Raw genomic sequence first — 24243 nt, 5'->3', positions numbered from 1 at the left:
GATCTATATACAACTCATTTTTTGTCTTCACTACTGTAGAGCACCTGTTACCACCTTACATATTATAAAGCATTTTTGTTATTATTTGTTTATACTTCATGCTTTGTTTCTTGATGTATCACCTATACTTGGCAAATAAAAGGTGCTCAAGAGATATTAAAATAAATGAACTAATGAGAGTAGTTCGAACATCATGGGATCTGTCAGAGAGATCATCCAAGAGGAAAGGAAGAACAGGCTCCACAAAGCTGGTTTGAAAGCGCACTAAGTAGAAGTGGGAAAAAATGAAGTTCTGTTCTGCAATATTCTTTGTACTCTAGCTCTTTCAACTTAATGGGTACCTATATATTAAATAGTTATTTAAAATCAGAATATTGAACATAGCAATTAGTTTGATAGTTAAGATGCATGTATTTGCCTTTACTCTTTTTTTTTTTTTTTTTTTTTTTTTTTTTTTTTGAGTGTTGCTCTGTCATCAGGCTGGAGTGCAGTGGTGAGATCTCGGCTCACTGCAACCTCTGCCTCATGGGTTCAAGCGATTCTCCTGCCTCAGCCTCCTGAGTAGCTGGGACTACAGGCGCCCACCACCATGCCCGGCTAATTTTTGTATTTTTAGTAGAGATGAGGTTTCATAATGTTCATCAGGATGGTCTGCATTTCTTGACCTCGTGATCTACCTGCCTTAGCATCCCAAAGTGCTGGGATTACAGGCATGAGCCAGTGTTCAGCCCTGCCTTTACTCTTAAATAGAATAAATATTGACTTTATTTGTACTATTTGTTCCTTTATTTGTACTACCTGAATGTTTTGTGTTTTCCTTTATTAGTAGTATTTCTTGGATATTACTGTAATTATTTGTTGACATGTCTCCTGTGGCAGACTGCCACGGTTATTACTTGACACTGTCACTACGACAGTTACTACTGTTACTACTTGAGACTGTCATTACGAGACTGAACGAAGGGGGACGAGTGCAGAAGTGAAACCTTAAGGCAAAAGAAACTGTTGTAAAGAAAGGGTCTGGGGAAGGAGAAGAGGGCTCCCTGCTTCTAGTGAGCAAAAGCAGTAGCCTTGAGTTTCTACATCTCTTCCTATTTTATTGGGTAGAAAGAGCAGGGAGCAGGAAGTAACGATTGGTCAGCTGCTTAATTGATCACAGGTTCGCATTATTGCTAACAGGCTTCAGTTGTGCCTAATCACAAGAAAGACTTGTGCCTAGGTCGTGACTGCCCTCAGCATCCCTTCTGGGCAGCAGACGCAGTTTGTCAACATTCTGAATTTATGAGAACAGTTTGCTGCTTACTCATACAGCCTCCAGTGATACACTGAGTTGATCACGACCCTCACTCTTTTGGCCTGCAACAGTCTCCTCCAGGTTTGTTTGTGTTTTTTGGTTTTGTTTTTTATCTTAAATAATCTCAGCACCTAACTCAGTACTTGACATATAATAGGTACTTAAAAATGCTTATCAAATTTATTTTTAATATTTGATTCAGTAATTCTTTTAATTATAAATATATTATAATTTATAATTACAACATAATTATGAATATATTATAATTTATAATTACAACATAATTATAAATATAAACACTACAACAGTATTCACAGGATATGTGAGCCAGGGATTTTATGTCCAAACAAGTTGTTCTTCAAATGTAAAGTCTACAAATATAGAATTTTAATGCAAAACTCTAGGAATATTGTTTTCATAAGCTCTCTGTGAGAAAAGTTCTAGAGTGCCCTAGTGAATCAAGGATATTTTAGCAAAAACAAAGCAAAACAAACAAAAACAGACACACACAAAACTAGTAGTAAGCATTGAATATATTTAATTGCAAATCTAAGCAAAAAAAAGTGAAGCTAAAAGATTTAAAAAAAGAATGTCAGTTTTAAATGCTCTGAGATGTAGAAATGATGTAAATAGTAATAAGAATTGAGACAAAGGGAGAACAAATATTCAAAGTAGAATAAACTCACTGATTACCTACCAGTATTTATGTTTTCTGCTTTTAAAATACATATTGTAAAAATAACATATTTCAAGATACTTAGAAAATAATAATCATGATTTTCATGTTATTAATACACTTCATTTTCACATGCATATTTACCTCCTTATTAGATTTTTGTAATAAGTCAAATAACACAGAGATGTATAATGGGAAATGTAATAATCATTCCTTATGCCTCTTAATCCTAACACTTTATGATAACTAATGCTGATTATTTGAATATTATTCTATCATTTCTTTATGCCTATATATGTATGCTTATCTATGTGGCTATTTATATTGTTGATGTTTTCTTTTCCATATGAACTTGCTTTATTCACTTCATTTCTCAAAACATCATTCTAAGTCTAAAATGTTGATCCATCTTTTTGTTTGTGATAGCTGCATAATGATAATGTAATTTGTGCAAAAAATAATTCAACCAGTATAATGCTGAGAAAGAAAGTGGTGAAAGTGGGCATCCTTGTCTAGTTCCAGATCTTAAAGAAAAAGCTTTTAACTTTTCCCCATTCAGTATGATGTTAGCTGTGGATCTGTCATGTATGGTCTTTACTATGTTGAGGTGCATTTCTTGTATACCTAATTTGTTGAGGATTTTAATCATAAAGGGGTGTTAAACTTATCAAATGCTTTTCCTATGTCTATTGAATTGATTATATGGTTTTTATCCTTGATTCTATTAATGTGATGTAAAGTTTATTGATTTGCATATATTGAACCATTCTTGCAAGCCTGGGATTAATCTCATTTGGTCATGGTGGATGATCATTTTAATGCGCTGTTGAATTCAGTTTGCTAGTATTTTTCTGAGACTATTTCATCTATGTTCATCAGGGATATTAGTCTGTAGTTTTCTTTATTTGTTGTGTTCTTGTATGGCTTTGGTATCAGGATAGTGCTAGCCTCAAAGAATAAGTTTGGAATAATTCCATCCTCTTCACTTTTTTCAGAGTAGCTTGAGAAGAATTGGCATTAGTTGTTTTAATGTTTGATATAAATTCAGCATTGAAGTAACCAGGTCCTGAGTGTTTTTTTTTTTTTTAGGGGAATGTGCACAATGTGCAGGTTTGTTACATGTGTATACATGTGCCATGTTGGTGTGCTGCACCTATCTTATACTTAATCTTATACATATCTTATACTTGATATATATATTATATATGTATATATCATATTTTAGTGACGGCATTGTTTTTTCATCCCACAATTATTTCCCATGTTCTTAGTGTACTAGGCATTAAGCATACATTAACAAGCATGATAGAAATAATGCTAGCTTTCCTAGAGTCTGGTAGGTCAGAAAGTTAGTTTATTATTAATTAAAACATTTAGTATTACAAATAATGTAAGAGGAAAGATGTATTGTGCAAAGGAATATTGTCTACTAAGGTTTTCCAGGGGAAGTAACACTTAAGCAGAAACCTAATAGATGGTTAGGAATCAGCCAGAAGAAGGAGAGATAGGATGAGTATACTCTTCCAAATAGTGGGTAAATCAAGTGATAAGGTCCAGAAGAATTAGAGAACTTGCCTAGCACATAGGATAAACAGTATGGAAGAGTCCTAGAGTGGACAACATTTTGTCTTTTAAGCCAAGTTAAGAAACAATAAGAAATAGTGATAAGAAAATGCAGGAAAGACTTATTCAGGAGAATGACATGATAAATTTGTTTTGTAGAAGTATCTTTTGGTTTGTACAATATAGAACTGATGGGCTAAAAGTGGAGGCAATTGAAGCCTCCAATTCAAGTGACGGATGCTAGACCCTTGGGCAAAGATAATGTAAGAGGAGATGGAAAGAAACAATTGGAATTGGTAAAATGAAAGGAACTTTGTATTTAAATGATGAGTCCAATGAAGTAGAGAAGAGGGATTTGAAGATAGCTCCCAGGTTTCTCATGTAGACAATTGAGTGAATGGGGGTTGTGTTAACTAAGAAAGAATGTACTCTGGCACATAACCAGGAGTCATGTTTCCAGAGAGGAATAGGTTTAATTTCAAACATGTTGAATTTGAATGCCTGCCAAATGTATTAGTAGAGCTGTCTAATTGTCAGCAAGGTAGGTGTGTCTGGAGCTCAGGAATGAGCCCAAGCTGGAAATAAAAGGTTTTCCATCTTTTGGTTTGTTTCTGGACAGTAAATTCTCTAAAAGGGTCAAATGATCATTAATATTTTTATGGTTTTTGGGGTTCTTGGTATTCTTTACAATAATTTTTACAAAAACTATTTTCATTTACATTCCTACTAGTAATGCATGATGATAACATTTTCATCTTGTAATTGTTATCAAATAAGGTTATTAATATATTTTCTCTTTGAATAAACTAATAAGTACAAATTTGTCTTAATTTTCACTTTTTCAGTTTGTGTAGTAAACAATATATATTTAACTAATTTTATTTCCTCTTAGATGAATTGGCTATCCTGTTTTTTGTCTTGTTGCCACTTGTGCTGGCACCTATGCATAATACATTCATAAAGTAATCATTTGTTGTGTACCTATCATCATGTATTAGGCAGCTACATAAGAGTTTGAAGCTCAGAATAAAGACGATGTCTGAAATATTCTCTGCCTTCTGATCCAGAGAAACAGTAACTAGAAGGTTAAAAGAATGTTCTTAGTGCCATGAAAAAGGTAAGTCCTGGTTGAAATAAAAGTATCTCGAGGGACACCTGATCCAGACTGGACAGTGGATGGGACAGAGAAGGAAATCACACTTGAGCTGAGAAGTAAGGGTAACTAACCCTTACTTCTTACTAACCCAGGAAAAGTTGGGTTAGGAGGAAAGTTTGTAGAAGTAATAGCTAGAAAACTGACAGAAGAATAAAGTGGCTCAAGTACAAAAATTATGTCAATAAGACCAAGGCACTGAGAGTGAAAGACTATAACAGTAAAAATAAATCTAGAAAGATGAACAGAGGTCAGATTTAAGGCTAGCTATGTGGTAAATCTTTATTTCTTCAATATTTTACTTTATATGTCTATTTCAGAAACACTATCCTATATTACACAGAAGCCACACTCATGCCTTCTTTCCATAGAATGGAATTTGCTACAAAGTGTTACAATTTCTGCTCATTTTGATCCATATGAATGAAGACATTAATTAAATAAATAAATATTTCATTGTTTATAGTATACTCATGAGCAAAAACTTTGAAGCTGCCTTGCATTCTATTTATGCTCCAAACTTCCTTCAAATCTCAATGCTCACTTCCCTAATATGTTCAGTGATTTTTTTAATGTTTCAAGTTTGACTTTTTACATGATTTAATTGTATCACAGATTTTGATGGCTAATAGAAATTTGGAAATATGGAGTTTGTTATATAGGCTATTAAAGACTGTGAAATAATAATGTTTGGAAATTAAAAAATTAAATAGAAAATGAATGGATAGTTTCTGAATCTCATACTTTTATTCATTCTTTTTAAATTTCAATAGTTTTGGGGATGCAGGTGGTTTTGGTTATATTGATAAGTTCTTTAGTAGTGATTTTGGAGATTTTGGTGCACCTGTCATCTGAGCAGTGTACACTGTACTCAATATGTACTCTTTTATCCCTCACTCCCCTCACACCTTTCCCCTGGAGTCTGCAAAGTTCATAATATCATTCTTATGCCTTTGCATCCTCATAACTTATCTCCCACTTATAACTGAAAACATATGATATTTGGTTTTCCATTCCTGAGTTACTTCACTTAGAATGATGGCTTCCACCTCCATCCGGTTTGCTGCAAAACACACTATTTCATTACTTTTATTGCTGAGTAGTATTCCATGGTATGTGTGTGTGTGTGTGTGTGTCACATTTTGTTTATCCACTTACTGGTTGATGGGCACGTAGATTGGTTCAATATTTTTGCAATTGTGAATTGTGCTTCTATGAAAAGGTGTGTGCATGTGTCTTTTCATATAATGACTCATTTTCTTTTGGATAGATACCTAGCAATGGGATTGCTGGATCAAATGGTAGTTCTGCTTTTAGTTCTTTAAGGAATCTCCATACTGCTTGATATGATTGGTTCTACGTCCCTACCCAAATCTCATCGTGAATTGTAATCCCCATGTGTCCAGGGAGGGACCTGGTAGGAGGTGATTAGATTATGGGGGCAGTTTCCTCCATGCTGTTCTCATGATAGTGAGAAAGTTCTCATGAGATCTGATGATTTATAAGTATAGCACTTCTTCTTTGCTCAGTCTCTCTCTCCTGCTGCCTTATGAAGACGATGCCTGCTTTGCCTTCACCTTCGGCACAATTGTAAGCTTCCTGAGGCCTCTGCAGCTATGCAGAACTGGGAGTGAATCAAACCTCTTTTGTTTATAAATTACACAGTCTCAGTATCTTTATAGCAGTGTGAGAACAGACTACTACACTGTTTTCTATAGTGGTTGAACTACTTTACATTTCTTTCAACAGTAAAAGTGTTCTCTTTTCACCATATCCATGCCAACATCTATTATTTTTTTTTAAAATTTTTAATTATTGCCATTCTTGCAGGATTAAAGTGGTATCACATTGTGGTTTTAATTTGTATTTCTCTGAATATTAGTGATGTTGAGCATTTTTTCATAAGTTTGTTGGCTGTTTGTATATCATCTTTTGAGAATTGTCTATTTATGTCCTCTGCCTGCTTTTTGATGGGATTATTATTATTTTTTCTGATTTATTTGAGATCCTTGTAGATTCTGGATATTGGTCCTTTGTCAGAAGCATAGTTTTGAATATTTTCTCCCACTCTATGGGTTGTTTACTCTGCTGATTATTTCTTTTGCTGTGCAGAAGCTTTTTAGTTTAATTAGGCCCCATTTGTTTATTTTTGTTTTTGTTAGAATTGCTTTTGGAGTCTTTGTTATGAAGACTTTGCTTAAGCCAATGTCTAGAAGAGTTTTTCCAATGTTATCTTATAGAATTTTTATGATCTCAGGTTTTAGATTTAAATCTTGGATCCATCTTGAGTTAATTTTTGTATAAGGTGAGGGATGAAGATCCAGTTTCATTCTTCTGTGGCTTGCCAGTTTTCCCAGCACCATTTATTGAACAGAGTGCCCTTTCCCCAATTTATGTTTTTGTTTGCTTTGTCAAAGATTGGTTGGCTGTAAGTATTTAGCTTTACTTCTGGGTTCTCTATTCTGCTCCATCAGTCTATGTGCCTATTTTTATACCAGTACTATGCTGTTTTGGTAACTATAGCCTTGTAGTATAATTTGAAGTAGGGTAATGTGGTACCTCCAGATTGTTCTTTTGGCTTAGTCTTGCTTTGGCTATGTGGACTCTTTTTTGGTTCCATAAGAATTTTAGGATTGTTTTTTCTAGTTCTGTGAAGAATTATGATGGTATTTTGATGGGAATTGCTTTGAATCTGCAATTTTCTTTGGGCAGTATGATCATTTTCACAATATTGTGAATCTCATACATTTAAATATATTTTTATTTTCCTCTAATAAGCAATGACCCCTTGACTTTTAGATTGTGATTACTCACCAGGTAGTTTAGTTTGTAGATGCCAAATAAGTTGTCAGTGAGTAAAATAAAACAAAAGAAAATGATACCTAAAACACCACAAAATCTGCTCTAGGATTAACACAGAAGATTTACTGTTTTCTAAGTAATTAGCACATTTGCTTAGAATCTGCTTAATTTGATTTAGACTCATCAATAATATCAAAGTCAACTATTTTAACTGGAATATACACTTTGTAGAATTAAATAGAGAAATATAATACCTAAAATTTTGAAAGAATATTATTATTTAGGACCTTTGATGACCTTGTATTGTTTTTTTATTTGTAAAGCCAGGCACTTTAAATGAAAAAGCCTGTTTCTATATATTGCAAATGTATATTTTGGGGAATACATTTGGCAACATTTGTTAACTTAATATATACAAAAATATATATTCAGATAGAAGTAAATTTTCCAGAAAACTTACTTTCACTATAAAAATAGAGGTTAAAATTTACAGAATATACTTATCTTGGCAAATAAATCAAAGCAGTGATTCCTAAACAAATAAATATCAGAAAGCAGTGTAATAACCATCTATCCTTATGCCTACAAATTGTTAATGATACTACATCAGATGTGGAAAGATAGGACTTTGAAACCAGTGGTATATACTGATAAATGGGCAAGTTGTACCTTTATAATATTTAAAATCTACTAGAGATGTTTTAGCTGATTGAATCACTAGAATTTTCAGTAGAATTGATGAATTGATGAATTCTAGAATTTAACTCATGAATGTGCTATCCAAAATGTTCCTTGAACAAGTATTTCTGAGTTCCTTCCATATGTTAAATACCCATAGATTCTGAAGGTTCAGTGGCAAACATGGTTGACAAAAACATTTGCTCTCAAGAAGAATATATTCTTTCAAGAGGATAGGACAGTAAGCAAATAAAGAAAAGAACACATAAATAAACTTATTTCAAATTGAGATAAACACATTTTCATAAATAAAGTAGGGTGATAAGAAAAAATAATTTTACATAGAATGACTTCTCTAAAAAGTTAACATTTACAATGAATCTTAAAGATAAGCAAGAGCCAACCATGCCTATTATATATCATAGTGGAAAGGTCAAGTAGGCAGATAGTATTATGAATCTGGTGTTGAGGATAAAAAAAAAAAAACAGAGGCATACATTTTAGAATTACGGTATATAGTGCTGTTTAAATTCATGAAAATATAACCACCCAGGAAGAAAATATTGCTAGATAAGACAACAAGGATCAAAACCAAACCCTAAAGCATTTCATTATTTGGGGTAAGGGAGAGGAAGGTTATCCAGTAAAAGACCAAATTACCACAGGGAATGTTAGAAGCTTTAAAATCCTAAGCAGGGAGAACTTCATCATCTCTGCTGCTTTTAACAGAAGGTAAAATGAGAACAGAGAAGTTTCCATGGGATTGGCAATAAAGAAGTATTTACTGATCATTGGGGTAACATCAGTGGATAAGTGAGGGGAAAAGCAAAGTTGTAGTAATTTGAAGAGTAAATGGGAGATATACTAGTAGTATGTAGAAAATATTTTCAAAAAGGGCTTCTTAGAGAGAGATAAACATGTGGAGTGATAGAGGAGGATATATGCTTAAGAAAAACTGCATTGATGATCCAAAAATAGAGGGAATAAAGTTCTTAAGAAAATTAGAGGATGTAAGATCTAGTGTCCAAATAGGGAGTTAATTTTAAACACAGTCATTTCTTAAACCAGAAGTAAAAAGAGTACGTAAATACAAAATACAAATATATATATATATATGTGTGTGTATATGGTCCTGAAAAATGAGGTGAAATTGGTCTGATTGGTTTTTCTCAGTAAACAGAAATTTAGGTCACAGGCTGAGAAAGAAACAGTTTTTTTGGAGGTTTAATGTTACATTATTATTTTGAATAGTAAGAAAGTAAATTTAATGGTGAGATGTAGAATAATGACTAGGTAGTGCTCGGTGTTCTCTTGAAATCTATGGTCAAGAATTTTTTTTTTTGAAATTATCATTTTCTTTTCCTTTATTTTGACTTTATTTTATGTTCAGAGTACATGTGCAGGTTGGTTATACAGGTCAACTCAGTGGGTTTGTTCTAGAAATCATTTTGTTGTCCATGTACAAAGTCTAGTACCTGAGAGTTATTTTTTCTGCTCCTCTCCCTCCTCCCATCTTCTACCCTCAGGTATGCCCCAGTGTCTATTGTTCCCCTCTTTGTGTCTGTCTGTTCTCATTGTTAAGCTCTCACTTATAAGTGAGAATATGCATTCTTTAGTTTTGTGTTCCTGCATTAATTTGCTTAGGATGATGGCCTCCAGCTGTATCCATGTTCCTGCAAAAGACATGATCTTATTCCTTTTTATGGCTGCATAGTATTCCATGGTGTGTATGTTCCACATTTTCTTTATCCAGTCTTCCATCAATGAGCATTTAGGTTGATTCCATGTCTTTGCTACTGTGAATAGTGCTGCAGTGAACATATGGGTACATGTGTCTTCATGATAGAATGATTTATATTCCTTTGCATATATACTCAGTGATGGGATTGTTGGGTCAAAAACTAGTTCTGTTTTTAGCTCTTTGAGGAATCACCACATTGCTTTCACAGTGGTTGAACTAATTTACGCTTTCAACACATTGTATAAGTATTTCCTTTTCTCCTCAACCTTGCCAGCATCTGTCTTTTTTTTTTTTTTTTTTACTTTTAGTAATAACCACTCTGACTGGTGTGAGATGGTATCTCATTATAGTTTTGACGTGCATTTCTCTAATGCTCAGTTATATTGAGCTTTTTTTCGTATGTTTGTTGGCTGCACATAAGTTGTCTTTTGAAAAGTGTCTGTTCATGTCCTTTGCCCACTTTTTAATGGCGTTGTTTAGGTTTTTTTTTTTCTTATGAACTTGTTTAAGTTTGTTATAGGTGCTGGATATTAGACCTTTGTCAGATGCATAGTTTGCAAATATTTGCAAATATTTTTTGCTATTCTCTCAGTTCTGTTCACTCTTTTGGTAGTTTCTTTTGCTGTGTAGAAGCTCTTTAGGTTAATTAGATCCTAGTTGTCAGCTTTTGCTTTTCTTGCAATTCCTTTTGGCATCTTCATCAGTTCCTGTGTCCAGTTCCTGTGTCCAGAATTGTATAGCGTGGGTTGCCTTTGACGGTTTTTAAAGTTTTGGGTTTCACATTTAAATCTTTAATCCATCTTTAGTTGATTTTTGTATATAGTGTAAGAAAGAGGTCCAGTTTCAATCTTCTGCATATAGCTAGCCGGTTATGCCAGCACCATTTATTGAATAGAGAATCCTTTCCCATTGCTTGTTTTGTCAGCTTTGTTGAAGATCAGATGGTTATATGTGTGTGGCCTTATTTCTGGGTTTTACTGTCTGTTCCATTGGTCTATGTGTTTCTTTGTACCAGTACCATGCTGTTTGGTTACTGTAACCCTGCAGGTTAGTTTGAAATTGGTTAGTGTGATGCCTCTTGCTTTATTTATTTTGCTTAGAATTGCCTCGGCTATTTAGGCTCTTTTTTGTTTCCATATGAATTTTACAATAGTTTTCTCTAGTTCTGTGAAAAATGTCATTTGTAGTTTGATGGGAATAGTATTGAATTTGTAAACTGCTTTGCACTGTATGGCCATTGTAACAGTATCAGTTATTTCCATCCATAAACTGACATGTTTTTCTATTTGTTTGTGTCATCTCTGATTTCTTTGAGCAATGTTTGCAATTCTCACTGTAGAGATCTTTCACTGGTTAACTTTATTCCTAGGTATTTTATTCTTTTTGTGGCAATTGTGAATGGGATTGCATTCCAGATTTGGCTCTCAACTTGGTTGATGTTGGTTTATAGGTATGATAGTGATTTTTGTACATTGATTTTGTATTCTGAAACTTTGCTGAAGTTGTTTATCAGCTTAAGAAGCTTTTGTGCTGAAACTATAGGGTTTTCTACATGAAGAATTATGTTATCTGCAAACAGGGATAATTTGATTCCTCTCTTCTTACTTGGATGCCCTTTGATTTTTCTCTTGCCTGATTGCCCTGGCCAGGATTTCTAATACTATGTTGAATAGGAGTGGTGAGAGAAGTCACCCTTGTCTTGTTCCAGTTTTCAAGGGGAATGCTCTAGCAGTATGATGTTGGCTGTGGGTTTGTCATAGGCAGCTCTTATTATTTTGAGGTATGTTCCCACAATACCGAGGTATTTTTTGTTTTGTTTTTCTTTTTTTAGAGTTTTGAACATGAAGGGATGTTGAATTTTATCAAAAGCCTGTTCTGTATCTATGGAGATAATTATGTGTTTTTTGTCTTTAGTTCTGTTTATGTGATGAATCACGTTTATTGATTTGCATATGCTGAACCAACCTTACATCCCAGGAATAAAACCTACTTGATCATAGTTAATTAACTTTTTGATGTGCTGCTGGATTCAGTTTGCTAGTATTTTGTTGAGGATTTTTGCATCAATGTTCATCAAAGATATTGGCCTGAAGTTTTCTGCTGTTTTGTCTCTGCCATGTTTCAGTATTAGTATGATGCTGGCCTCATAGAATGAGTTGGGGAGGAGTCTCTCCTCCTCAGGTTTTTTGAGTAGTTTCAGTATAAATGGTACCAGTTATTCTTTGTACACCTGGTAGAATTCAGCTGTGAATCAGTCTGGTCCTGGGCTTTTTTTGGTTGGTAGTAGGCTCTTTATTACTGATTCCATTTTAGAGTTCATTACTGTCTGTTCAGGGATCCAGTTTCCTCCTGGTTCAGTATTGGGAGGATGTATTTGTACAGGAATTTATCCATTTCTTCTAGAATTTCTAGTTTCTGTGCATAGAGGTGTTCATAGTCTGTGATGGTTATTTGTATTTTTGTGGGATCAGCGGTAGTATCCCCTTTGTCACTTCTAATTGTGTTTATTTGGATCTTTTTTCTTATTTATTAGTACAGCTAGTGGTCTATCTTATTAATTTTTTTCAAAAAACAAGCTCCTGGCTTTGTTGATCTTTTGAGTGGTTTCTCATGTCTCAATTTTCTTCAGTTCAGCTCTGATTTTGGTTATTTCTTGTCTTCTACTAACTTTGGGTTTGGTTTGCTTTCGCTTCTCTAGTTCTTTTAGTTGTGAATTTAGATTGTTAATTTGAGATCTTTCTAACTTTTTGATACGGGTGTTTAGTTATATACATTTCTGCTTTAATACTCCTGTGATGGTTAATGTTAAATGTCAACTTGACTGGATTGAAGGACACAAAGTATTGTTTTTGGGTGTATCTGTGAGGCTGTTGGCTGTTGCCAGAGGAGATTAACATTTGATTCAGACTGGGCACAGTGGCTCATGCCTATAATCCCAGCACTTTGGGAGGCCATGGTGGGTGGATCATGAGGTCAGGAGATCGAGATCATCTGTACTAAGGTAAAACTCCATCTGTACTAAAAATACAAAAAATTAGCCGGGCGTGGTGGCACTTGCCTGTAGTCTCAGCTACTGAGGAGGCTGAGGCAGGAGAATCGCTTGAACCCGGGAGGCGGAGGTTGCAGTGAGCTGAGATTGTGCCACAGCACTCCAGCCTGGGCGACAGAGGGAGACTCCATCTGAGAAAAAAAAAAAAAAAAAAAAGGGTTGGGCGCGGTGGCTCACGCCTGTAATCCCAGTACTTTGGGAGGCCAAGGCTGGCAGATCATGAGGAGAGATTGATACCATCCTGGTTAACACGATGAAACCCTGTCTCTACTGAAAATACAAAAAATTACCTGGGCATGACTGCCTGCACCTGTAGTCCCAGCTACTCTGGAGGCTGAGGCAAGAGAATGACGGGAACACGGGAGGTGGAGCTTGCAGTGAGCCGAGATGGCGCCACTGCACTCCAGCCTGGGCGACAGAGCGAGACTCCAACTCAAAAAAAAAAAAAAAAAAAAAAAATGATTCAGTAGACTGAGAGAAGAAGACTCAACCTCAATGTGGGTGTGCACTATCTAATCTGCTGCCAGTGTAGCTTTAAAAAAGCAGATGGATGAAGGTGGAATAAGCTGTCATGCTGAGTCTTTTGGTTTCCATCTTTCTCCTGTGCTGAATATTTCCTGCCCTTGAATATCAGACTCCAGTTTCTTCGGCTTTGGGACATTTGGACTTATACCAGTTGTTTACCAGGGGACCTTGGGCCTTTGGCCACAGACTGAAGGCTGCGCTGTTGGCTTCCCTACTTTTGAGGCTTTGGGACTTGGACCAAACCATTACTGGGTTCCTTGCTCCTCAGCTTGCAGATGGCCTATTGTGAGATTTACCTTGTGATCGTGTGAGTTAATTCTTAACAAACTCCCTTTCATATATACACACATCCTATTAGGGTTCCCTTTATAGAACCCTAATACAACTGTCTTAGCTGTGTCCCAGAGATTCTAGTATGTTATAATTTATTCTCATTAGTTTCAAGTAACTCCTTGATTTCTGCCTTAATTTCGTTATATACTCAAAAGTCATTCAGGAGCAGGTTGTTTACTTTCCATGTGATCGTATGATTTTGAATGTTTTTCTTCGTCTTGAATTCTATTTTTATTGTGCCATGATTTGAGAGAGTGGTTCATACGATTTTGGTTCTTTTGCATTTGCTAAGGATTGTTCGATTGGATGATTGATTTTAAAGTACATGTCATGTGGTGCTGAGAAGAATGTATATTGTTTTGTATTGGGATAAAGAGTTCTGTAGATGTCTATCAGGTACATTTGATCCAATGTTGAGTTCTGATTCTGAATATCTTTGTTAATTTTCTGCCTCGATGATGTGTCTAATATTATCAGTGTGGTGTTGAAGTCTTCCACGATTATTTTGTGGGAGTCTAAGTCTCTTTGAAAGTCACTAAGAACTTGCTTTATGAATCGGGGTGCTCCTGTGTTGGGCACATGTATATTTAGCGTAGTTAGGTCTTCTGGTTGAACTGAACTCATTACTATTCTATAATACCCTTCTTTGTCTTTTCTGATCTTTGTTGATTTAAAGTCTGTTTTGTCTGAAATTAAGATTTCAATCCTGCTTTTTTCTGTTTTCCATTTGCTTGGTAGAGTTTTTTTCATCTCTTCATTTTGAGTCCCTGGGTATCATTTCATGTGATGAGATGGGTCGCTCAAACCCAACATACTATTGGGTCCTGCTTCTTTATTCAGCTTGCCACTTTGTGCCTTTTAGTTGAGGCATTTAGCCCATTTACATTCGGGGTTAGTATTCATATGTATGGATTTGATCCAGTCATCATATCATTGGCTGGTTATTAGCTGACTTGGGATTTTTTTGTTTGTTTGTTTTGTTTTGTTTTTGAGACTGTGTCTCGCTCTGTCACCTAGGCTGGAGCACAGTGGCATGATCTCCGCTCACTGCAACCTCTGCCTCCCAGGTTCAAGCAATTCTCCTGCCTCAGCCTCCTGAGTAGCTGGGACTACAGGTACCTGCCACCACACCCAGCTATTTTTTTTTGTATTTTTAGTAGAGACAGGGTTTCACCATGTTAGCTGGGATGGTCTTGATCTCCTGACCTCATGATCCGCCCCCCTCGGCCTCCCAAAGTGCTGGGATTAAAAGGCGTGAGTCACCGCGCCCAGCTGGATTTTTTATCGCTTTATAGTGTCACTAGTCTGTGTACTTAAGTGTGGTTTTGTAGTGCCTGGTAACAGTCTTTCCTTTTCATATTTAGTGCTTCTTTCAGGAGCTGTTATAAGGTATTTATAATTTGGTTATAATATTGTACTTTGGTCTAAACCTTCCTCTTTTCTAATCTTCACCCTTAAAACTATAATTTTCTATCTCTTTACTGCTTTAGGTACACTCTATGTGGTTCAATATGTTTCATTTTAATTGCATTTCATTCAAAATACTTTCTAATTTATGTTGTGAGTTATTCTTTGATTTTTGGCTATTTAAAAGTACGTGGATTAATTTGCAAATATTTAGAAGTTTCCCAGGTAACTTATAGTTCTTGACTTCCGAGTTAATTCTCTTGACATCACATAACATATTCTATAAGGCTTATTATTTTGAAATATATTAAGACATATAGTTCTGCACATGAACTATCTTGACAAATGTGCCATCAACATATGGAAAGAATGTGTGTTGTTGGGTGTAATAGTCTCTAAATGTCAATCAGATGAAGACAGTAGTGTTAATCAAATCTTCTTTATTCCTACTGATAGTTTTGTATACTATTTTATCAATTACTTGGAATGTTAAAATACCTCATTTTTAGTATAGGTATGTTTATTTCTCCCTGTAGATCTGTCAGTTTTTGTTATAGGTATCTGAAAGCTCTGTGACTAGGTGCATGTTCGTTTAGGATTGTTATGTCTTCTCGATGAGGTTGACCTTTTATTATTATAGTATCTCTTTGTACCTCTGGTAATATTTATTCCCTGGCTTAAAATAGAAATTTACCTACAAATAAAATATATTATAGATATATTACAGCTTGCTTTCATTTTGGGGTCTGTTTTGATTATTATTCTTTTTTTTTTTTTTTTCCCGAGACAGAGTCTCACTCTGTTGCCCAGGCTGGTGTGCAGTGGCGCCATCTCGGCTCACTGCAAGCTCTGCCTCCCGGGTTCTAGCCATTCTCCTGCCTCAGCCTCCTGAGTAGCTGGGACTACAGGCGCCTGCTACCACACCCGGCTAATTTTTTGTATTTTTAGTACAGACGGGGTTTCACCGTGTTAGCCAGGATGGTCTCGATCTCCTGACCTTGTGATCTGCCCACCTAGGCCTCCCAAAGTGCTGGGATTACAGGCATGAGCCACCGCACCCGCCCCGGATTATATGTTTTATAGACAGTGTGTATTCTACTATCTTCCTCCAAAGAATGTTAATTTTCCTCTGGTTGGCAGTTAAATTAAAGATAGATCATGCTGAACATGTGGAAGATTGATTTTATGTTTTATTACCATGTTCTGTTTTGGATTTGCTATTAGCCTTAAGGATATCCTTATTCCTGTACTTCATTTTTTCTCTTAAAGATGTCATCTTAAAGTTATCCTGGGACTTTAAAAGAATTCCCAAGCTGCTTACCAGCCCCCTCACACATAAAAGTATTCAAATTTCAAGCTCTTTTTCTCTTGTTGTGTAAGTCAGCTGAAATATCTGCTCCTCTTTTTCAGATTACAGATGTTCTTTTTTGCTAGGTTGTAATAGTCTATCCTATGCTTATACAATTTAGAAGTTAGCCAAAGTTTGAGATTTCAGGGCTTGCCCTTTTGTTCTTACCTCCTGTATGGCATTTTTGCCATCAATTTCCAGCTGCACTAGTAGCCCTTAAAGCTGTCCTCTAAGATTTCAAGTCAGTAAGACTTGGCTTTCTGCTCGCATTTAAATTGCCCCATACCACACAGACGGACATGCCCCAGGGAAAAAGTCATATAAACATATATCTTCTCCCAGTGTAATTTCTTTCTAGATTAAATTGCCTCCGATTCTAGCCTGCCTTTGGGCATTTGCTAGTGCCTTCACTTGGTTGATTTTTTAAAAAAATGTTTGGTTCAATGTTTATAGTTGTTCTTACTGGGAGAATTAGTCTGATAAAAACTACTCTACTGTTATTGGAGTCAAATCTAGTACCAAAATGGACTTTGACATAGCACAAATTAGTGAATGTATTTTCATTTACTGGATGTTCACTTATGATCCAATGTTCTAGGAAATGTTCCAGGTATTGGAAAAGATAAATATGACTAATTACTTGCTTTAGTTTAGCAAGAGGGACAGATTCTTCAGTACCGGAAGGGATAGACTCCCACAAAATGTCTATGATTCTGCAAGAGACGTGCTGGGAGAGAAATACTTCCAAGTGCTGTGCTAGCACAACTCAAGGAGCCAGGAACTCTACTTCCTCAAGTTTTCCCAGAGGAGGTAATAATTGAATTGGATCTTGAAAGATGTGTCAGGAGTTCACTGCGTAAACATATGTGATGGTATGAAAGGTGTGAGGAAGAGAGTTTTAGGTGAAGGTAGCATACAAAACCAAAAACAGTGAAACTGGATGGCTTGTCTTGAAATTGCAGATAAAGATGAATAATAAAAAAGTTTAGTTGTAAAGATGTGATGAGGTCAGATGGTGAATAATGTGTAATATTAATACAAATAATGAAAAACTGCTACCACTAACTTGAGTACTGACTACACAAGTACTTAGACTAAGAAGTGAGCGTGTTATTACTCTATTGACTATAAACACAACCATATGCAGTAGGTAGTATTAGGACCCCATTTTTCAGATATAGGTACTGAGGCTTAAACAGGTTGATTTGCACAAAGCCAATTGGTAAGTGTGGAGTTGTGATTCAAACATACTGTCTCTAATTTCAGATCTTACATGATTTACCATTCCTCTAAAGAGACTGAACATGATCTCATGTATAAATACAAAAAAAAAGAATGATTTAAAAGAAGTGGTGTCTTCAGATCTGAATTCTAGAAAATTTAGCTTTATGAAAGTATGGAAGATTGGCTGGGTGTGGTGGCTCATGACTGTAATCCCAGCACTTTGGGAGGCTGAGGTGCGTGGATCACGAGGTCAGGAGATCGAGACCATCCTGGCTAACACGGTGAAACCCCGTCTCTACTAAAAATAGAAAAAATTAGCTGGGCATGGTGGTGGGTGCCTGTAGTCCCAGCTACTTGAGGGAGGCTGAGGCAGGAGAATGGTGTGAACCCGGGAGGCGGAGCTTGCAGTGAGCCCAGATCGCGCAGCTGCACTCCAGCCTGGGAGACAGAGCGAGACTCCGTCTCAAAAAAAAAAAAAAAAAAAAAAGAAAAAAGTATGGGAGATTATAGAAAAAAAAGATAATAGAAAAAAGTTACTAAATTCTACACATAACACATTCAAATTACTTAGCCATTCACAGCTGTTCCATGGGTTCAAGTTTCCGTGCTTAATGGTTAAGAGATAAATGAAGGAGTCAACAAGGTGGAAGATTGGGCCACAAAATTCATATGTTTTTCAATTTAAAACAATCTTACAACAATTTAGAGTTTTATAACTTTGCCATTATCTCTCCCTTTCTCCCAGAGCATTTTGTAAAACACTACCTAAGCTAAATTAGGGAACACTGGTTAACGTAGATAACTAAAGATAACTTCTTTATTCTTAACTAGTTTCAGATTAGCATTTGGTCTGATAACTGCTTCTTCCATTATCTTTCTCATCTTTAGTGATCACACATAAAGGATGCATTTAGAGGCAGGCTAAGTGCTAGTCACCACCACTGGAGGGGTTTGCTGTAAAGCCTCCAATGACTCTATTTTCAGACTGTGTTGGCATAGACTCCCAGCATTTTACACAGTAGGAAGAAAATTTTACATGGCATCAAAAAGCCACATGAAACATTTATGAAATGTTTTAAGTCATACATTTAGTTTCAGTCTGCTAGCCAGATGCATTGGGTCCCTGTTTCAGTTCATATAAGCGTAAATGCATACGGCATTTTATGTCTTTGGCATTCTTTTATTTATTCAGTTCCATCTTTGAATCGTTGTTTTTAGAATATTTTCTTGGGTAATTGGTGTTTGCACTTTCCACATTCTTAGAAATGAGGTGGCTCAGATGACATAAAGTGGATAAAATAATTGAGGTTAAGAAAAAAATACCTAGGTTTGCACTTGAGATTCATTACTTTTTAGCTGTATAGCTTGAATTTCTTAACCTCACTTTAGTGTCTTCATGGAAACATCAGGGAAAATAAGAGCGCGGTCTTACAAGGTTTTTGCAAGGATTAATTAGATAATAAATGCAAAGAACTACGAACATAATAAATGTCCTAATATTATTGTTTCTAATGTTTGTAATTTTCTTTAAAATTTATGAAGAGATACTAGGTTTATTATGAATTTATCACTGAGGCCTGCATTTGCCCTGATTTTGTTATTGAAAATCGTAGTTGCAGGTCCATAAGATCCTGTAATTACATCATAAGATTTGTTCTGTTTGTCTGAGATTTACTTTTCTCAACAAGAAAGTCACTTGTGAAACTTTTACTAATTTAAACTCCCAATTCATATAAAGAAATCATTTCAGATGCATTCTTGAATGAATTGAGGCAGGTAACTAAGATAAATATATTTTTCTGCCTTAAAAAGTAATTTAAATCTGCCTGTGTTTGTTTCCTGCAGAAGCCACAACAAATTACCACAAAGTTGGTAGTTTAAAACAACAGAATTTTATTTTCTCATAGTCCAGGAGGCCAGAAGTCTAAAAGCAAGTTGTCACCAATGTTGATATTTTTCTGGAGGCCCCAAGAAAGTCCATTTCATGCCTATCTCCTAGCTTCTGTGGTTGCTGAAAATCCTTGACATTCCTTTGCATGCAGATGCATCCCTCTAATATTTGTCTCCATCTTCATTCACATCATCCTTTCTCTGTGACCAGTCTCCCTCTTCTTTCTTTCATAAGGACGAGTCATTGGATTTAGGGCTCACTCCAAATTGAATATGATCTTACTGTGATATCCTAAACTTAATTATATCTGCAAAGATGCTATTTCTAAATAAAGTCATATTTGTAGTTACCAGGATTAGAACCTCAACATATACTATTGGAATCACTATTTAACCCACTATACTGCTAAATGCTGCATTTGGGAAATTATTATAAAAATAGAGATGCTCGGACAGCACCATCATAATTGACTAGGCACTGAAGATACATGAATTGAATATAAATTTTATCACCAAGTACCATTGAGTGAAAGAGAAAGTAAACTTTATGTAAGAAAAGATTTGCTATTTAATAGAGCATTTAATAGAACCCTGAATTATCTAGACTGTGGAATTATACAATAGGATGAGTAGTGTTTTCCACTCAGGAGTCAAAATGGAAACATTCAAATGGAATTTGGAGATAACATTTATTTCAGCCTCATTCTTGGTCATATCACTGAAACTTGTGTAAGAGAAACAATAGTATGTACTGCATTTTGGATTATCTTAAATCAGTTTGCTCACTTATTTAATGAACAGAATGTGGATTTTGCAGTTCAGCACAACAGGATTTGAATGTTATATAACCATTGGTTAGCTGTATGGTCACAGGAAAGTAAATTAATATGTTTATGTCTCAGTTTTTCTTATCTATAAGGAAGGCATGATAATACCAACTTCCTGGAATTGCTACTAGAATAAAATGAGGAATTGTGTAAAAAGGGGCCGGACTCAGAGAAGTGGTGCATAATGCATTGTTCTCCTTTTTGAACTTGGTTTTTCAAATGATGCCCAATCTTAACAGGCATAAAACAAAACAAAAGCAACTAACCAAAAAAAGGCATTTTTTCTTTCCATTTTTCCTATTCTCTCTACCCATGCAACTTGGAATAATAGTTTCTGGATGACTTCTCATTAATTTTCGAATTCTTGTTGTGTTACCTAAGGGATACAGCAACACACAGGCAAAAATTGTCTTAATTTTTCACAAGTTTAGTCCTAGCAAAGATCAAATCACATACTAGATACTTAAGGTGATCTGTCTTTTTTTTTTTTTTTCCCAGGCGAGGTCTCAGTCTATCGCCCAGGCTGGAGTGCAGTGACGCAATCTCGGCTCATGGCAACCTCCGCTGCCCGGGTTCAAACAATTCTCCTGCTTCAGCCTCCCAAGTAGCTGGGATTACAGGCACCTGCCACTGTGCCTGGCTAATTTTTGTATTTTTAGTACAGACAGGGTTTCACTTATGGTGATCTTTCTTACTGTAAAAAGTAAAGTTCAACAAAGACGCTATGCTTATGGCAATCCACTTCTGAATTTTTTTGGCATTTTTTATACATGGAAAACTGAAAAATGATTGGAGTAATCATATTAAGTGACAGTCTTAAGTCCTGACAACAACTCTATTATCAAGTTGGTAAAACATTTATATATGCTACTTTTCTATCTGTACTGATGGTGCCTGGTGATAACCCAAGTTCCCAGAGATGTGCGGAGACTGACTAGTTGTCAGAGAAGAACGACAAGAAGGCTTTTATTTTGGTAATTTGCAGAAACCCATGTGTGGTCTGTAATCTTTTAGGTACAAAATATTGATTTTATTGGTGATCCAGACATCAAACTCAGGGATGAAGACTTACATGTTTTAACTCAAGAGACATGGAAATACAAGAACAAAAAGACTCTTACTTCATGTGCTCACTCTATGTGGGGGCTAAAATAATTGAGCTCATAGAAGTGGAGAGTAGAATGGTGGTTTGTAGAGGCTAAGAAGGATAGAGCAGAGAGAGACTAGGGATAGTTGACTAACAGATACAAGTTATAGCTAGACCAGAGTGTTACAGTCTAGAATTCTGTAGCTCTGTATGATGCCTATAGTCACCAATAATTCACTGTATAATTTCAAATAGCTAAAAGAGAGGAATTTGGAATGTTCCCATTAAATAAATAAAAAATGTCTGAGGGGTAGATAAATATGTTAATTACCCTGATTTGATTATTACATATTATATTTGTATTGAAATATCACTCTGTATCCCATAAATATGTGCAATTGTAAAAAAGATTAATTTATTTAGAAAATGTGACATATGCTTTTATAAGAATTATGGCAATATTTATCAAGAAACTTAACCCTGTTGGTATCCACTGTGTTATAAGATCCTTATATACATAAGGAAACCCAAGACCATACTTATGTGTAATCATAACTCTTTATAATTGTACATGTTTCATTATGAATAGTCATGTTTATCAAATGTTTTTATAGCAAAAAAAGGTAAAAATACTAAATGTTCAAACATAAGAATAGAATAGCCCTTTACAAACTTTGAGCCTCAATCCATACTGACTCATGGAAACATTTCACTGGGTTGCAAAAAACATATTTGTCTAAATAATTTCCATTTTTTAATGAGAGAATTGAAACACAGAGAGACTAAATAAAGTCACTAAGGTCACATAGCTAGCCAGGGGAAGCTGAATTTCTTGACTCAAAAATTGCATGTTCTTTACTAGAATTGGATGCTACCAGAGCTGACCTGCTACTGGTTTAGCCATGCAACGTGGTTCTCTATAGGGGAAACTAGACTCCATGTGTGTGGGAAGATGTGTTTGGAACGGATGAGAGGAGTTGGCTGTCATGTTAAACAATGGGCAGAGTTGTCATCATTCTTGTTCTTAATATTTCTTAAGAGCTTTCTTTTTTTCTTTGGGATATCACAACTATAGTTAAATGAAGCAAATCTGGGCTGGATATTTTGAATTTTTCAAGTATTGGTCTTGAGAAATTAACATATCTCTAACATATAATCCAATTCTTTTATCCCATAAAGCTAGAACTTAAAAGTATCATATACTTTAATTGTTTGTCCTAAAAGATATTTTAGCCTGGGCGCGGTGGCACATGCCTGTAATCCCAGCACTTTGGGAGGCTGAGGTGGGCAGATTACCTGAGGTCAGGAGTTCGAGACCAGCCTGGCCAGCATGGTGAAACCTCGTCTCTACTAAAAAACACACAATTAGCTGGGTGTGATGGCGGGCGCCTGTAATACCAGCTACTCAGGAGGCTGGGGCAGGAGAATCGCTTGAACCTGGGAGGCGGAGGTTGCAGTAAGCTGAGATCGTGCCATTGCACTTTGGCCTGGGCAACAGAGCAAAACTCTGTCTCAAAAAATTTTTTTAAACATATAGGAAAGTGTACAGGTAATATTACATTTTCAAGAAACCAACACCAAGCTCTGCTATTTATTACAATGTTAAAAATATTTACTTTAAACTTTTATCTCAGAAAAGTTATAGTTCATGCACAGGTCTGGATTAAGAGTTAACTTTGATTTCAATACAAAGAAAGCTTGTCTTCTGTGTTCTTTGTAATGTTTCATTGTGTGTATGTGTGTGAATGTGTGTGGGTGTTTATATAGGAAGAATGGTTTGCTTTGCAGATATACTCCTTTAGAGCTAAGCCCCACCCTTTAAATTTTCTTTTATATACATATAAATGTCTATTTTTGCTAATAAATAGGCATGAAAAATACCGAAATTATCTAATCTCCCACATGTAGTCAGAATCTTAATAAAACAATAAAATTATTGTAGCTGTTTCTAAGCATTGACAGAAAAACATGAAGAATATACTTCATTAGGATGAAGTTATAGATTTTTTCTAATTAAACTTATGTAGGTAAAAGATGTCGATCAATCATACAATTTGATAATATTGTGAGCTTCAGTATCTTTTAGCTCAATGGATTTGTTGATTATCTTATAATAATAATTATTGCATTCCTAAAATAGCCTAGGTACCATTTGATACAGAAATAAATAAGACATAGATCTCCCATCATGAAACTTGCATTAAGAGAAACATTAAGGCCAAATATAATATATACCAATATATTGTATTTTTTAACCAAGTAAACAGATTGTATCATTTCTGGAATTCATTGCTATGCCAAATTAAAACTGCTCCAGGTTAAAGGTTTGGAGGAGTGAGGGGATAATTTTAGATAAAATAGTAAGGCCTCCCTGAAGAGGTAACATTTAAGTAAAAACTTAAATTATTTGATGTAACAAGCCATTGTACATCTGGGAGTGAACATTCTAGAAAGAAGGGATTGCAGGTATAAAGGCCTGGGCAATTCAAAATCTCCTATAGTTTCCTCAGTCTGCAGATTCACCTCATCTTCCACAGACAACAGCTGCTCTTAATACAAAGAAGGTGGAGATTAGTAAGCAGAAACTTCTCACCTTTCTACTTCTCCACTATAAACTTTTCTGCATCCCCACTATCCTTTCAGCCT

At 35.4% G+C, this 24243-nt stretch overlaps 1 long non-coding RNA gene across 1 annotated transcript in view; it reads left to right on the top strand.

The window, feature by feature from the left end:
- LOC103228394 (uncharacterized) overlaps positions 1-23341 on the top strand; it is a 34932-nt gene extending 11591 nt beyond the window's left edge. Inside the window, exon 4 of the long non-coding RNA XR_005241827.2 lies at positions 21009-23341. This is a non-coding gene — a long non-coding RNA (uncharacterized lncRNA). The remainder of the gene's footprint in view (positions 1-21008) is intronic.
- The last annotated feature ends 902 nt before the right edge of the window (positions 23342-24243 follow it).

The sequence above is a fragment of the Chlorocebus sabaeus genome, chromosome 22, assembly GCF_047675955.1.
Source record: "Chlorocebus sabaeus isolate Y175 chromosome 22, mChlSab1.0.hap1, whole genome shotgun sequence".
In the NCBI taxonomy this organism is placed as follows: Eukaryota; Metazoa; Chordata; class Mammalia; order Primates; family Cercopithecidae; genus Chlorocebus; species Chlorocebus sabaeus.
Note: the sequence above shows the minus strand (reverse complement) of the source record. Positions and strands in the feature narration are given on the sequence as shown.